The sequence below is a fragment of the Dioscorea cayenensis genome, unplaced genomic scaffold (genome assembly GCF_009730915.1).
Source record: "Dioscorea cayenensis subsp. rotundata cultivar TDr96_F1 unplaced genomic scaffold, TDr96_F1_v2_PseudoChromosome.rev07_lg8_w22 25.fasta BLBR01000775.1, whole genome shotgun sequence".
Lineage (NCBI taxonomy): Eukaryota > Viridiplantae > Streptophyta > Magnoliopsida > Dioscoreales > Dioscoreaceae > Dioscorea > Dioscorea cayenensis.
This window is the reverse complement of record NW_024087166.1, coordinates 6162-21586: the sequence shown is the minus strand read 5'-3', so window position 1 is coordinate 21586 and position 15425 is coordinate 6162. Positions and strand designations below refer to the sequence as shown.

The following is a 15425-nucleotide window of genomic DNA, read 5'->3' as shown; positions in this document are numbered from 1 at the left end:
TTTCACCATCTTTTGGAGACGCTCGTGGCTAGGGTTTCAGTAAGGCTTTCAGAGTGGTTCTACGGCTTTTTGACACTATGTTCTTTGAAGGATAGTTATCGGGGAGCTTACTCGGCATCGATTCAGTGAGGTGCCCTTGGCTTGATGAGGAAAACCTTCGAGAAGACGCGGGCCATCCCACAAGACCATTGACATGAACACCAAGGCGGTTTTACTTATGGATTGCATGTTCTTACGTTCGATTTCATTATTGATTATATCTTGCTCCATGGAGAGCTAAACCCTTAGTGGGTACTTGGACTTATAAACGCTAGGATGATGTGTTTTCTTTAACATTTATATTATTTTTCTTTAATTGATGTCTTCAATTGAGTTCCAATCTTGAATGCTTGTTGAATAGGTTTTCCCTAAGAGTGATTCTAGGGTTGAGAGCCTACATTGGTAATTTTTGTGATGAGTGACAAACCATGACGGTTAGATAAAGCAAGATTGGAGAGGGTCAAGAGGTAGCCGAACATTCCCTTCCCTTCAAGTAGTTATTTATCCCACCTCCATGTTCCAAGTGTTCTTTGTGATCATAATAGAGTGAAGTACTAAGAGAGAAACTCGCTGGGAGCTTAGTCAGCATAAGTAATGTGAGTGAAGCCGTGGAAGTAATCCCTAGTATCCGTGGGTTTAATCGTGACTATAGGTCTTTCTCCTGGACCAAAGGGGTTATATCTATGTTAGGGAATAGGGTTTATCACTTAGAGTTCCTACAGCTTTTTAAGCAACTTTTGCATAGTGAAAGGTGTTGAGACTCGAGCGATTTTCTTTTGCTCAGAGACAGTGTAGGTTAGTCATGGTTGACCTTAGGTTTGGGACCTTGTATTTTAGGATTTGCATGACTCATTAAGCATAAGTTAGAGACATAATAGTTGGTTTTCAGACTTGAAGCAATAGTCTTATGGGGAGCAATGTCCGGGTGCTCCACTTTCTATCGATTGTCTTTCCTCTCATTTTTTTATAGCGTCTCTCTTTCTTGTTCTTTTTATTTTTTTTCATATTGATATTGTTCACACTACTATCGATCCATCTTCACTTTAGGTAAATAGCAATCCTTGTTTTTCTTAATCACTATTCTCTATGGATACGACTACCTACTCACTAGGGTATTATTACTTCGACTCCCACTCTACAAGACAAGAATCGCTATCATTCGTGATTGAAGAATGACTAAAAATGATGAGCAATAAAAAGAAGTTCTTGGGTCTCATTCAGCGCTTCCATATCAACATCGATTTATAGAGGCATTGTCTCAAATGCCTCACTATGCAAAGTTTCTCAAGGACCTCTCGACTAATAAGAGGAAGTTGGAGGAGAGTGCATTTGTGATCTTAGATGCTTCATATTCGTGGTGTTGCAAAAAGAATATGCCGAACAAGAAGAAAGACCCCGAAGTTTCATCATTACTTAGTAACATTGGTAATTTGGGTAAGAGAAAAGATTGGTGGATTCAAGGGCTAGCATCAATGATAAGTGCTTGTGTGATATTAATGCTTCTTTCCTTATGTTGAGCATTACTCTTCTCAGGTTTTTAAACTAATATGTGTGTTTTTATGTTACTTACGTGCAGGTAGGGTTGTGAGGCCGATTATGAAGGAAAGAAGCCAATGTGGATCATAATGCACCAATTTTGGGGGCAATCTTGCTAAACTTCAAACGTGAAGACATAGGTCGGGTGTGAAATGCTAGAGTGTATGCCAACCTAATCGTATTCGAGTTGGCACATCCATTTGGAGGGGCACAAGGACAGTCACACTCGAGCATTCTGACTTATGCACATAGAACAAGAGCTCCAGCAACTTGTCTATCATTGAAGAAGCAAGTGATCGAGAACGTGAATGTGTGCCCATTCGAGTTACCCAGATGAAAGCATGGATTCGGGAAGCTATTCAGCTCTGACTAATCGTAGGGTAGTACTATAGCAAAGTGTTGTAGCAGCATTGTTTACAGTCGGCCGAGAAAACAGGAATTCAGAGAAACCACACCAAGGCAGGGAAATTATCCACACCCGTGTGGAAATTCCACCGGGCGTGATGAAAGATCCACATGCCCTGCGTGATCGCCTCGATTCCGACCTATATTTAAAGCCGATTCAAATACGATTTCAGATTCTTTTCTCCATCTTTTCCCCAACTTGAGAGAGGGCTTCACTAGGGTTTTCGAGGGGTATTGGATAAGGTTTTGGAGAGGTTCTACTGCTCCGACATCATCATTCCCGAGGAAGAAGGTTGGTAGGAAGCTTCCGCCGAGGCGTATCCTATACCGTATAAGGTAATCCTGGACGACTAGTAGAGGACTTTTCCACAAGACCATCGACTAGCAACCGCTGAGGGTGTTTCTCTATGGATTCATTGCTTTTTACATTCTATTTCTTTTGATTGTACTTTAGCTCCATGGAGAGCTAAACCCCCTCATCTGGTACTTGGGTATTTGTGAACCCTAGGATGTATTTGTTTCATTGAATCTCATTATTATGCTTTCAATTAATTGACGTTTGTTGTGAGTTCCAATCTTGAATGCTTGATTGTATGAACATTTCCCTAGAATGACACTAGGGTTGAGAGTTCTTGTTGGTAACCTTGTGAGTAAGTGACACACCACGAGCATTAGACAAAGCTAGGTTGGAGAGGGTGAGTCGAGAGGTATAGGAGGGTCACTTTTCCCTCTGACGTGATAGATTCTACCTTCGTTCCTCGAGTTCTTTCCGGCCATAATAGAGTGAATGGTCTAAGGGGATGACCTCCGCTGGGGCTTAGTTGCACGTGCAACCCGAGTGAAGCGCCGAGGCGATCTTAGTATCTAGGGCTTAATCGTGGTTAGGACCTTCCGCTCGACCAAAGGGTTAGGTCTATAATTAGGAAGAGATTTATCACTTGGAGTCCCTAGAGCTCATTGCAACTCTATTCGAAAAGTAGGTTGAGAGGTTATCTAATCTCTCCTCCGGAGACATGTATAGAGTTAGGCATAGTCTGACCTTAGATTTGGGACTATGTAATTAAGGATTTCCACGACTCACCATTGCATCTATTAGGAAGCATAATAGAGGGTTCTTTCACTTGAAACAATTATCCTAGGCGGAGCATTATCCGAGTATCCCATCTTTATCGATTGCCTTACCTCCTCCTTTACTCGTGCTCTCTTACTTGTTGCTTTTACTTTTGAGAATTGAATCATTGTCACACTTATAACTATTGATCTTTCACATAGGTAAGAAGTTGATTAAGTGTTTTTATTCCCTACTCCCTATGGATTCGATAACCGCTCATCCAGGATTATTAGTTTGACAAACCCGTGTACTTGCGGGATATACGTAAAGGGACCTTGTCAAGTTTTGGGCGCTGTTGCCGGGAAGTAGGCGTTTAAAGATACTTTGTACTTTGCTTTCTTAGCTATTTCACCATATATTCTATTTCATATCTTCTTATTTTATCATCGTTCTGATTTCTTTTTCTTTCTTTTTGGGTGCAGCTCAGTTTATGACTCGTAGGGAATCCCTCAATATTGATTAAGGAGATCCTGAGCTTGAACGTACACTTAGAAGGAAAGGGAAAGAGCCTATGCAAGAACAGTCTAATTTAGCTGATTTGGAAGTCGAAAGATCTGATAATATGGCGTAATGTAACGAGCAACAAATGAACATTATCTCGATTATGCCGGACCTTTCGATGTTGGGGACACAATCGAGCATCGTGCGCTCCCGATTACTGACTCGTAACTTTGAGTTGAAGTCGACATTCATCCACATGTTGCAGACAATCGCAGCAGTTTCAATGGTTTGGCCGATGAGGATCCAAACAGTCATATAGAGAGTTTTCTTGAGGTGTGTGATATGCTGAAGATAAACAGAGTGATGGATGATGCCATCAAGTTTAGAGCCTTCCCATTTTCCCTAAAGGGGAGAGCAAAGCATTGGCTACACTCATTACCTAGAGCATCGATTACCACATGGGAGGAGATGGTAGAAGCTTTTCTTGCCCGTTATTTTCATCCCGGAAAATGAGCAAAGCTTAGGAATGAGATTTCATCCTTTGTTCAGTTGGAATTGGAGTCTCTATTTGAGACATGGGAAAGGTTCAAGGAGCTCCTGAGAAAGTGCCCGCAACACGGATTCCCGGAGTGGATGATTGTTCAGACCTTTTACAATGGTTTGAACCCGAGTACAAGGCAACTCTTGGATGCGGCAGCAGGAGGTACCTTAGGTAGCAAGACCCCCTATGAGGTCCATTAGTTAATTGAAGAAATGGGGTTAAACAGCTACCAATGGAATGCTAGGGAGAATAAAAAAGTGGCCGGTCTCCATGAAATAGATGAGGTAACTTCACTGGCGGCTCAAGTGGAAAATTTGAGTAAGAAGTTAGATCTTCTAACTTTAAATAGAGTGGCGGCCGTGACTAATTGCACCGGGTGTGGTGGAGGACATGCTCCCTCCGATTGCCCGATCTCTATCGGTGATGTTTCTTCGGTGGAGAATGTTGATTTTGTAGGTAATGGCATGAGACCTCAAGGAAAACCCATATAGCAATACCTACAATCGGGTTGGAAGAATCATCCCACTTTCTCATGGAGTAATCGGGGTCCACAAAAAGGCCATGGGGCCACCGGGTTTCCAACAACAACAACAAGCACCTCTGTGGAAAATGTAGTCTCGTGTTTGGAAACCTGAATGAATGACTTAGAGAAGCACTTGACTAGATTTGTGCAATTTGTAAATACAAGGTTTGAATCAATCGAGGCTACACTTCGCAACCATACCGCCTTTTTGCATTACCTTGAAAATCAGGTGGGGAAAATTGTGAATTCTCTTTCTGAAAGGCCACATGGAAGCTTGCCGAGCAATACAGAGACCAACCCTAGATAGCATGTGAAGGCGATCACTTTGAAAAGTGGTCGTGAGGTTGAAGGTAGGCTTCCGAGTGAGAAGCAAAAAGAACACGCACCCGAGGTTATAGAGGTAGAAGAGGGGACAAGCAAAGAGAAAGAGGTGGCACCCCCACCTTTCAAGCCAAGAATCCCTTATCCCTCTAGATTGAAAAATGACCAAAGGGATGAACAGTACAAGAAGTTCCTGAGTTTGTTCAAGCATCTCCATATCAATATTCCTTTTGTTGAGGCATTGGCCCAAATGGCTAAGTATGCGAAGCTCTTGAAAGACTTGTTGACTAACAAGAGGAAGTTGGAGGAAAGTTCTTCAGTGATTTTAGATGCTTCATGCTCGACGGTATTGGAAAAAAACATGCCGAACAAGAAGAAAGACCCGGGAAGCTTCATCATTCTGTGTAATATTGGCAATCTAGGTGAGGAAATGGCATTGGCGGAATCAGGGGCCAGTATCAACATTATGCCGTACATCTTCTTTCAAAAGCTAGGCTTGGACGATCCTAGGCCTACGAGGATGACTTTGCAACTAGTGGATCGAACAGTGCGACCTCCAAGAGGCACCATTGAAGACGTGCTTGTCAAGGTGGACAAGTACATTTTTCAGGTTGACTTTGTGGTGCTAGACGTCGACGAGGATGCAGATGTACCTTTGATACTTGGGAGACCATTCTTGCAGACTTCCAAAGCATTGATTGATATGGACGGCAGAGAGCTCACATTAAGAGTTGGAGATGACAAGCTCACATACCGCCTTGTCGAAGCCATGCGGCATTCTCTTGATTTCGATAATACTTTATACTTTCTAGACACTCATCGATGAGATTGTTGATGAATACATGCAGGAAATGTTCAATCCGGATCCATATGAAGGTTTGTTCGACCAAGAGGAGGGACATGAAGATGTAATGATGCTTGGATCGACGGAAGAAGTACCATCTACCCCGGGGATCCTGAATAAGGTGCTCCGGAAAATGAAGAGGGCTAGGAGACCCCACCGGAAACACTCCAAGGCTGTTGGAGACGTCTGTGAATGGAAGGAGTTGGATGAATCATTGCTAGGTGGTCCCAAGCCCGATAATACACCCTCTACTTTCAATAGATTGTGCTCATCATGCTTCCAAGTGATGGCTAAGATGACAACCTTCATCTATGAACCCCCGTGAGGTAAGACAAGGTACGTCAAGCTTAGTGACATTAAACAAGCGCTTCTTGGGAGGCAATCCAAGTTGTTACTATTTTTCTTATTTGAATAATGTAGTGTTTTGCATGAATAAATTGTGGAGTGTTGGTGTCTTGATTTTTAGATGCTTGTGCTATGATTTTATTGTGGGTTTTTAAAGTCATCATGTGTTTTCATGTGGAATTGGCGAAGTTTGGTCGTTTGAGCTCTATTTCATGTTTTTCACTGGTAAAATTTGCATAATAGGGCAGGCTCTGAGTGTGTAAACATGTTCAAAGATTTTTTGCAGAGCCTGCAGGTTTTTCTAAGGCATCCAGTGAAAACGCACGGGTGTGTGTAATTTTCACACGCCCATGTATATGTATTGCGAGCTCATCCAGAGAATGCACAGGGTCATGTGGTTGCCCCTGTGAATGACCATGCGACTGTCACACGCCCGTGGGTAATTTCCGCACGGGCGTGTGAATTCCTGCAGAGTTGGGCGGATTATCCCGAGAGCACACAGGGGCGTGGACTAGCCCCTATGGGCTACCTTGTGAACCACACACGGGCATGGGTAATTTCCACACACCCGTGCGAAATTCTGCAGAGGAGTTCTCTCCATCCCGAGAAAACACAGGGGCGTGTGGCTGCCCTTGTGAGTTGGCCATGTGAATGTCCACGCCCGTGCGGAATTTCCGCACGGGCATGTAGAACACTTGGCTATTTTCTCGGATGTTCAGGCAAGCCACAGGGGCATGCGGCTGCCCCTATAGGTCGGGCGCACGGGCGTGGGTATTTTCCTCACGCCTGTGCGAGAGTAGTCAGAGTTGAAGAAGTGTCTTCCCGAGAGCGTACAGGGGCGTGTGTACGCCCCTGTGGCTCTCTTGTAATGAGGCGCACGGGCGTTGGCAATTTCCACACGCCCGTGTGGATGCACAGAATTCCAAGAGACTCGATTTTTTCCTTAAAAACCTTGTGAACCGTCTCATTCCTCATCTCTAGTCACTTGAAAACTACTTCTGATCATCTTCTCGACCGATCACCGTTGTTTTGGAGGATTTTTCTTCGCATATAGTGCCAATTTTCAGAGTTTTCGCATTTATTTCATCGGTAACCTTTTTTCTTCACCAAGTCTTGTTTTTTGTAGATTAAATGTCTTCATGAGCACGAATTTTCATTTAACAATGCATGGTGCATGTTTAGAAAACGTCTATAAGTGTTTTTAAAGTTAAATTTTTGAGAATTATTGTGCACATGTGCAGTTTTTTTTCGTGCCTGGAGATCCACACGGGCGTGGGAAATTTCCACAGGCCCGTGCGGAATTTTGCAGTAAACCGTTCTTGAGCTTCTTTGATCATTCTCCTCTTTTTGTATTATAGGTATGGTACTGCGAGTGAGGAAGAACGAAGTTAAGCATCTCAGAGTCACCCCACCACAGCCAATATACATGGATTTCTCAAATCTTGAGCATCAGACTTGATTTGAGAAACTTTCAGCACTTGGTTTTGGTCAGACTCATTTTGTGGATATGCAAGTGCTAAGAGATGTTCAGCGGGGTGACGAGCTAGCTGATGAGATTGATGAGATGCTAGTAGTAGGAAGTTGGAGGAGGCTACTGACGATCAGTTAGCCAGCTTACCGCGCATTGAAGTTTGAGGTTTTAGAGTCTTTTGAGTTTCATCTGATGCATGGGAGGTCTGACACTATGGAAGCTATACAGTTTTGGGCATTCAGACATCTATTTTCCATGAGTGTCACTGAGTTTTCGATTCGGATGGGCCTGTACGATGTTGCATATACAGGTACAGTGGAGTATGGACGTTTACCTGCGGATTTTCCAGTATCAGTGACTCCACATCATATGTATAAGATTCTGTGTGGACATGGGGAGTATGAATCGGGGATTTTGAAGATCACTAGCCTATCCCGGTTGAGCTACAGGTATTTGCACGCGGTTATCAGTAGGTCTGTGTCAGGTCGAGCCGATAACACAGCTGCTCTACCAGGCAGGATTTGCCCAATTAATACTCCATGGCCCGTAATGTGCCGATTCACTTGGGGTGCATAATAGCGGATATTCTGAGATACCAGGGTCAGTCTGAGAGAGTGGGTTTATTATTTGCTGGCCCTTATATCACCAGGCTCATCTTGGGAATGGGTTTGGGGGATGCTTTATGTGGTGCTGAAAGGACATTTGTGCCTACCCCTCTTGTGTTTGAGATGATCAGGATGATGGGGTTGGTATGGAGATGTGGGCCAAGGGTCTATATTATTGCTACAGCTACCCCAGAGACCGCCAGGACCGGAGGAGATACTGCGGAGGATTCCCAACAGATTCCCAGATCCCTCGCAGCACAGGGTCGTCGAGCTTATGACCGTAATGAGAGGCTTGAGAGCGATGTGGCTGAGAATCAGACTGAGATAGCGGAACTCCGAGCTATCCAGGCAGTGCAGTATGCTGAGATATTAGACCGTTTCGATATGATACAGCGGCTACTGATGGGTAGGCCACTAGTTCCCCAACCACCTCCTCCGACATCTCCCTCACCACTTCCGCCAGCACCCTTCGATTTAGCACCACCAGCAGCAACAGCAGTTAAGCCCGAGGACGATGCCGACACTTGACTTTTATTTATTTTACTTTTATGCATTTCATTTTAGACTTGTTCACTCATAAAGGATTCTTCTTCTAAGTTTATTCGCATGTTGATTCTCGAGTTGTATTTATTGCTTTATATTTTATATACTCGGGTTGATTTGATTTTTATTGAGCTTCACTGAATCCCCTCGTGTATGCGTGCAGATGGTCTTGTCATCTTGGGAATTGAGACTTTGTCATGGGCACGACCAATGTGCTTCGGCACTTGCCCGTGTGAGCTTCACAACCCGTCGGAACATTACTCCCAAGGACTTAGCTCCATCAAATGCGACACTAGGATTCAGGGGAGTATTGTTTTGATTTCTTCTCCTACATATATTCTTCATTGATATACATTCTAAGTGAGCTTGCATGTGTACATTGTGGACAATGTACAACTTAAGTGTAGGGGGGAGTTTCATAGTGCACACATCTTTTCTATTGTTCTTGATTGATATATGCTCACATAGCCAATGGCGGTTCACCCTAGTTGCGTTGATTGTATTCTTGAGTTTAGGAAAATTTTTAACATTGAATATTTTCATGCTCTAGTTTTATTTGAATTTTTAGGAATTTTTGCCCAAATTATACTTAGTAAACTACTCACTCTTTAAACTCTATTTGAAACTCATGTTCGATGTTAAAGGGACTAGTTATAGTTGTTTCTTGTGTTAAAAAAAAATGGAAAATGAAAAGAAAGAACAAAATAGTTTTATTGTTTATTTGTGCTTGTTGGGTGGAAAGAGCTACCACCTATTAAGTATGAAACTACTCTCATAAGTCAGATACTAGCTATGCCCTAATTAGAGAAAGAGCTATCTCATAGGATGAGTGAAAGCTACCACTCCGGTAGAAAGAGCTACCACCTCGAAAGTGTGAAAGCCACCTTAGCGCCGGGTTTGGAAAGGGCTACCTTATAGGATGTGTGAAACTACTACCATCTTTGAAATTGTTGTCACTTTTGTAGATAAATAAGTCCCTTGAACTTAGAACTTTGATTAGTATACCTTGGGTTGTTTTGAGTCAGTTCGCACACGTACACAATTTCTGGTTTATTGTCCTTTTTGATTCAAGTCTTTAGCTAGAGCTTTGATTTTTTTTGTATTTATTGTTGAAATTTACCTTACTTGTAGAATGCTCTCTCTCTGTATACTTTGGTGAACCTAAGGCCAAGCACTTTGACAAGTTCCCCTTGCTTATATCCCGCAAGTGCACGGGTTTGTCGAAGTAATAATCCCGGGTGAGCGGTGTCGAATCCACAGGGAGTAGGGAATGAAAATACTTAATTTGGTTCTTAGCTATGTGGAAGATCAATAATGATTGGTGTGAAATTGATTCAATTCTCAATAATAAAAGAAACAAGCGAGAGAGCAAGAATAAAGAAAAGGGTAAAGCAATCGATAAAGATGGGGTACTCGGATGAAGCTTCACCTAGAAAAATCGTTTCAAGTTCAAGAACTCTCTATTATGCTTTCTAATCGATTAAATGGTGAGTCGTGGAAATCCTTACATACATAGTCCCAAATCTAAGGTCAACTATGCCTAACTTTATTCATGTCTCGGAGGAGAGATTAAGTAACCTCTCAACCTCGCACTCGAACAAAGTTGAAATGGGCTCTAGGGATTCCAAGTGATAAATCGCTTCCTAATTATAGACCTAACCCTTTGGTCCAGGCGGAAGGTCCCTAGCCACAATTAAGCCCTTGATACTAAGATCCCCTCAACGTTTCACTCCATTGCACGCGCAACTAGGCCCCAACGGAGGTTCATCCCTTAGACCATTCACTCTATTATGGCCGCAAAGAACTCAAGGAACGGAGGTAGAATCTATCACGTCGGAGGGGAAAGGGGACGCTCCTGTACCTCTCGACTCACCCTCTCAACCCTATCCAACCTAGCTTTGTCTAACGCTTGTGGTGTGTCACTCACTCACAAGGTTACCAACAAGAACTCTCAACCCTAGTGTCACTCTAGCGGAAATGTTCATACAATCAAGCATTCAAGGTTGGAACTCACAATAAACATCAATTTATTGAAAGCATAATAAAGAAGTTCAATGAAACGAGTACATCCTAGGGTTCACAATCACCCAAGTACCCACTAGGGGTTTAGCTCTCCATGGAGCTAAGTACAATCAAAGAAATTGAATGTAAAAGCAATGAATCCATAAAGAAACTCCCTCGATGGTTGTGTTGATGGTCTTGTGGAAAGTCCTCTACTCATCGTCCAAGGATTCCTTCGTCCGGTATAGGATACGCTTTGATCGAAGCTCCCCTACCAACCTTCTTCCTAATGGAATGACGATGTCGGAGCCGTAGAACCTCTCCAAAACTTTGGTTAATACCCCTCGAAACCCTAGCCGAAACCCTCTCACAAGTTGGGGAAAAGATGGAGAAAAGAATCTGTCTGAAAATCGGGCTTTAAATAGGGCTGGAATCGGGTGACTGCACCGGCGTGTATGATGTCACACGCCCCTGTGGAATTTCCACACGGGTGTGGATAATTTCCACACGCCCGTGTGGATTCTCTGTTTCTCTGATTTCTCGGCCGGGCGGCTACAGTACTTTCATTGGGGTAACGCAAACGGGCACACGTTTACATCGTGAATCACTTGCTTCTTCAATGATGTACACGTTGGTGGATCTCTTGTTCTTATATGCATAAATTAGAATGCTCGAGTGTGAATGCCTTTGTGCTCCTCCAAATGAATATGCTCACTCGAATATGAGGAGGCTCGCACACACTCTAGCATCTCACACCTGACCTATGTCTTCGCGTTTGAACCTTAGCAAGATCTCCTCCAAATTAGGTGCATTATGATCCACATTGTCCTATTTCCTTCATACTCGGCCTCACAACCCTACCTGCATAAAAGTAACATAAAAACACACATATTAATGTAAAAACCTAAGAAAAGTAATGCTGAACATAAGGAATGAACGCTTCGCATTCATATCGCACAAGCACTTATCAAACTCCCCCACACTTAAGCTTTTGCTTGTCCTCAAGCAAACATTAAAACATTCTGTGCATCAATGATGAAAATGTTAAAAGTTCTTGGCCTTAGGTTCACCAAAGTATACAAAGATAGCATTCTACAAGTAAGGAAAATTTCAACACTAAATATGAAAAAATCAATGCTCTAGCTAAAAACTTGAATAAAAAAGGATAACAAACCCGAATTTTGTGTAAGTGTGTGAACTCACTCAAAACACCCCAAGTTATACTCCTCAAAGTTCTAAGTGCAGGGGACTTATTTATCTACAACAAGAAAACAACAAACATTTCAAAAACGATAGTAGCTTCACACATCCTCTAAGGTAGCGCTTTCCCAAGCGGCCGCTCAGGTGGCTTTGACACTTTCGAGGTGGTAGCTCTTTCTACCCGAGTGGTAGCTTTCACTCATCCTATGAGATAGCTCTTTCTCTCATTAGGGCATAACTCGTATCCGACTTGTGAGAGTGGCTTCATACTTCATAGGTGGTAGCTCTTTCCACTCAACAAATACAAATAAACAATAAAACTATTTTGTTCCATCTTTTCATTTCATTTTTTTTTTTTGAATTAGCACAAGAAAATAAACCTAACTAGTCCCTTTAACATCGAACAAGAGTTTCCAATAGAGTTCAAAGAGTGAGTAGTGCACTAAGTGTAAATCTGGCAAAAATTCCTAGAAATTCAAGCAAGAACTAGAGCATGAAAACAATCAATGTTAGAAATTCTCCTAAACTCAAGAATACAATCATTGCAACTAAGTTGAACCGCCATTGGCTAGGTGAGTATATAACAATCAAGAACAATAGAAAAGATGTGTGCACTATGAAACTCCACCCCACAATTAAGTTGTACATTGTCCTCAATGTACACATGCAAGCTCACTCAAAATATATCATTCAAAAAATAGATGTGGGAGAAGCAATCAAAACAATACTTCCCTGACTCCTAGTGTTGCGTTTGATGAAGCTAATTCATTGGGAGTAGTGTTCCAACGGGTTGTGAAGCTCGCACGGCCATGTGCCAAAGCACCTTGGCCGTGCCCATGACTAAGTCTCAATTTCCAAGAAGACAAGACCATCTGCACACATACACGAGGGGGTTCAGTGAAGCTCAAGAAAAACAAAAATAACTCGAGTGTATAAAAAATGAAGCAATGAATATAACTCGATAATGCAAAATAACATAAACTCAGAAGGAAAATCCTTTCTGAGTGAACAAGTCTAAAAACAAGAAAATAAGAGAAAGTAAAATGCATGAAAGTAAAAGAAAGGTCAAGTGTCAAAGTCGCTCTCGGTCTCCGCTGCTGCTGCTACTGAAGTGGAAGCATATAGTGGGTCCTCCGGTGCTTTGGGGTCGAGGGATGGAGGTGTTGGAGGATCTGGCGGTGCTGAAGAGTCCTCGGCTCGGGACTGAATGATGAGGCAACGTCTCGCTCTAGGATCTGATTGTAATATGTCAAAACGCAGCCATGAACTCTGTAGTCTTGAGTGGCTGCAGTAGCCCCTAATCTCAAGCAACCTCTGCTCGGGACCACTCCTATAGCATTCTCGAGCCTCTTAAAGCGATCATTGGCTCGAGAAGGTGAAAACATACGCACTGGAGGTGGTTCCTCGACCGCTGAAGGTGCCTCGGTGTCTATCGATGCAGGCTGAGGCTCGGGGGCGGGATGAGATGCTCCGGCGTCATCACCCTCATCCTCAGCTATCTCTGGGGCTGGTAGAACTAATGCAAAAACCCCTGTCCGAACCATACGGACCATGCCCATCAACCGCATCGTCTCTAGACCCAGGGGAGTGGGTACACTCGTCTTCTCGACCCCGCGAATCGAATTCAAGAGACCCATGCCCAGCACTAATCTCGTAATGTAAGGACCCGAGAAGATCGCTCCCAGTCTAGTGTAATTTCCTTGATGTCTGATGTAATCAGCCAAGATGTGCCCTAAGTGTATCGGTACGCGCTCTACCATCGAGTACAAGTACAGCAACTCCTGGCGGCTTAGGACACAAGTACTATCACCACGGCCATTCACCGACCTACTCATGATTGCGTGCAAATATCTATAGGCAGGCCGGGAAAGGCACGTGGCCTTGGAGAACCCCGTCTCGTACTGATCCTGACCACATAGCACTCTGTAAGCTCTCTGCGTGGTCAAGGTTCCAGGATAATCAGTAGGTAACTGTGCGTACTCCTCGGAATCTGTGAATGCCTCCTCGTATAAGCCAAGTAGTATGGAAAACTGCGTAATGCTCAAACTATGGTGGTGTCCAAACACTCTGAACTGAATGGTGCCCAAACTATTGAAGCTCGCATACGCTCTATCAAAATCAAACGAGGAGAGCACCTCCAATGCAAACTCTCAAATAGCTGGCTCTCTAATCGTCAACAACTGCTGCTAAACCCCCTCTGAAACAAGGTCCTCAACCTCATCAGCGAACTCATCTCCCTTCTGAAGATCTCGTAATATAGTCGTGTCCGGGGAATCGAGTGCGTCCCAGGCGGAGTCTCGATAGGCGCTCATAGCGGGCACGATGTTCGGGAATCGCGAAATCGCATGCCCTCGGGGCTCGGAGGATGACTCACGTGGCCTCTTATCGGTTTTTGCTTCTTTGTCCTAGGGTGCCATGATCCGCCAAATTTAAACAAAAATTAGTCAAACAAGTTGATAAAACAATCTGCGAGAAATCCACACGGTGCGTGTGGAATTTCCCTACGCCCGTGTGGATTCACGGGGCATGAGAAAGCACTACGACGGTATCAACAATCCAAAAAATACACATCAATAATATCTCTAACTTTCGTTCTAAATGTAAATCATTGTTCCAATTGAAGAAAGCGAAGCATTGTTGACTAGATTAATCAATAGAAATCATGAATTAGAAGAAGATGAAGAAAAATGAATTTCTCGACGAGGAGAAATGAGAAAATAGAGAGCCGGCGGAAAACTTGCTAAAAATCCCGCAAACTAGGCGCAATGGACTCGGAGAATGTTGTGAGAGTGTTTTCAAGGGAAAAGGAGTCGTGAAGAAGGAGAGAAATCATCCCTTTTTTAAACAGAACTTGCGACTTTTGACATTCTGTGCATCCACACGGGCTTGTGGAAATTCCCCACGCGTGTGCCTCACTCAAAAGCTCCACGGGGCGTATGCACGCCCTATGCGCTCTCGAGAAAAAACTCTCACCGACTTAAAAGCGATCTCCCACGGGCATGCGAAATTATCCACGCCCGTCGCGTACTCACGAGGCGAGGCTTGCACACCCACATGGCTTCCCTGAGTCATCTCGAGAAAAATATCAAAGTTGCCTCACGCGCCGTGCGGAAATTCCCCACGGGCGTGGGCATTCCATGAACCTCAACTCACGAGGGCGGCCGCACGCCTATGTTTTCTCGGGATGGAGGGAGCAACTGCGAGTTTCGCACGGGCGTGCGGAAATTACCCACGCTCGTGCATGGTTCACAAGGTCACCCACAGGGGCGAGTCCACGCCCCTGTGTATTCTCGGGACAATCTGCCCAACTCTGCGAGGCCTTGCGCGTGTGGAAAATTACCCGCAGGAGTGCGCCCGGTCGCATGGTCGATCCCGCGGTGTAGTCGCCTGCGCCCTGTGCCCTCTCGGAAGAGTTCACGAGTACACACCACGGGCGTGTGGAATTTCCCTGCACTCAGTGTGTTTCTCCGGATGACTTAGAAAAACCTGCGGGCTCTGC

General features: G+C 44.0%; 1 non-coding gene across 1 annotated transcript; it reads right to left on the bottom strand.

Annotated features, from left to right (window-relative positions):
• Positions 1-4048: 4048 nt before the first annotated feature.
• On the bottom strand, positions 4049-4155 carry LOC120254977. The gene has a single exon (XR_005534850.1). It is a non-coding gene; the product is annotated as a small nucleolar RNA R71 (small nucleolar RNA).
• Between the last annotated feature and the right edge of the window lie 11270 nt (positions 4156-15425).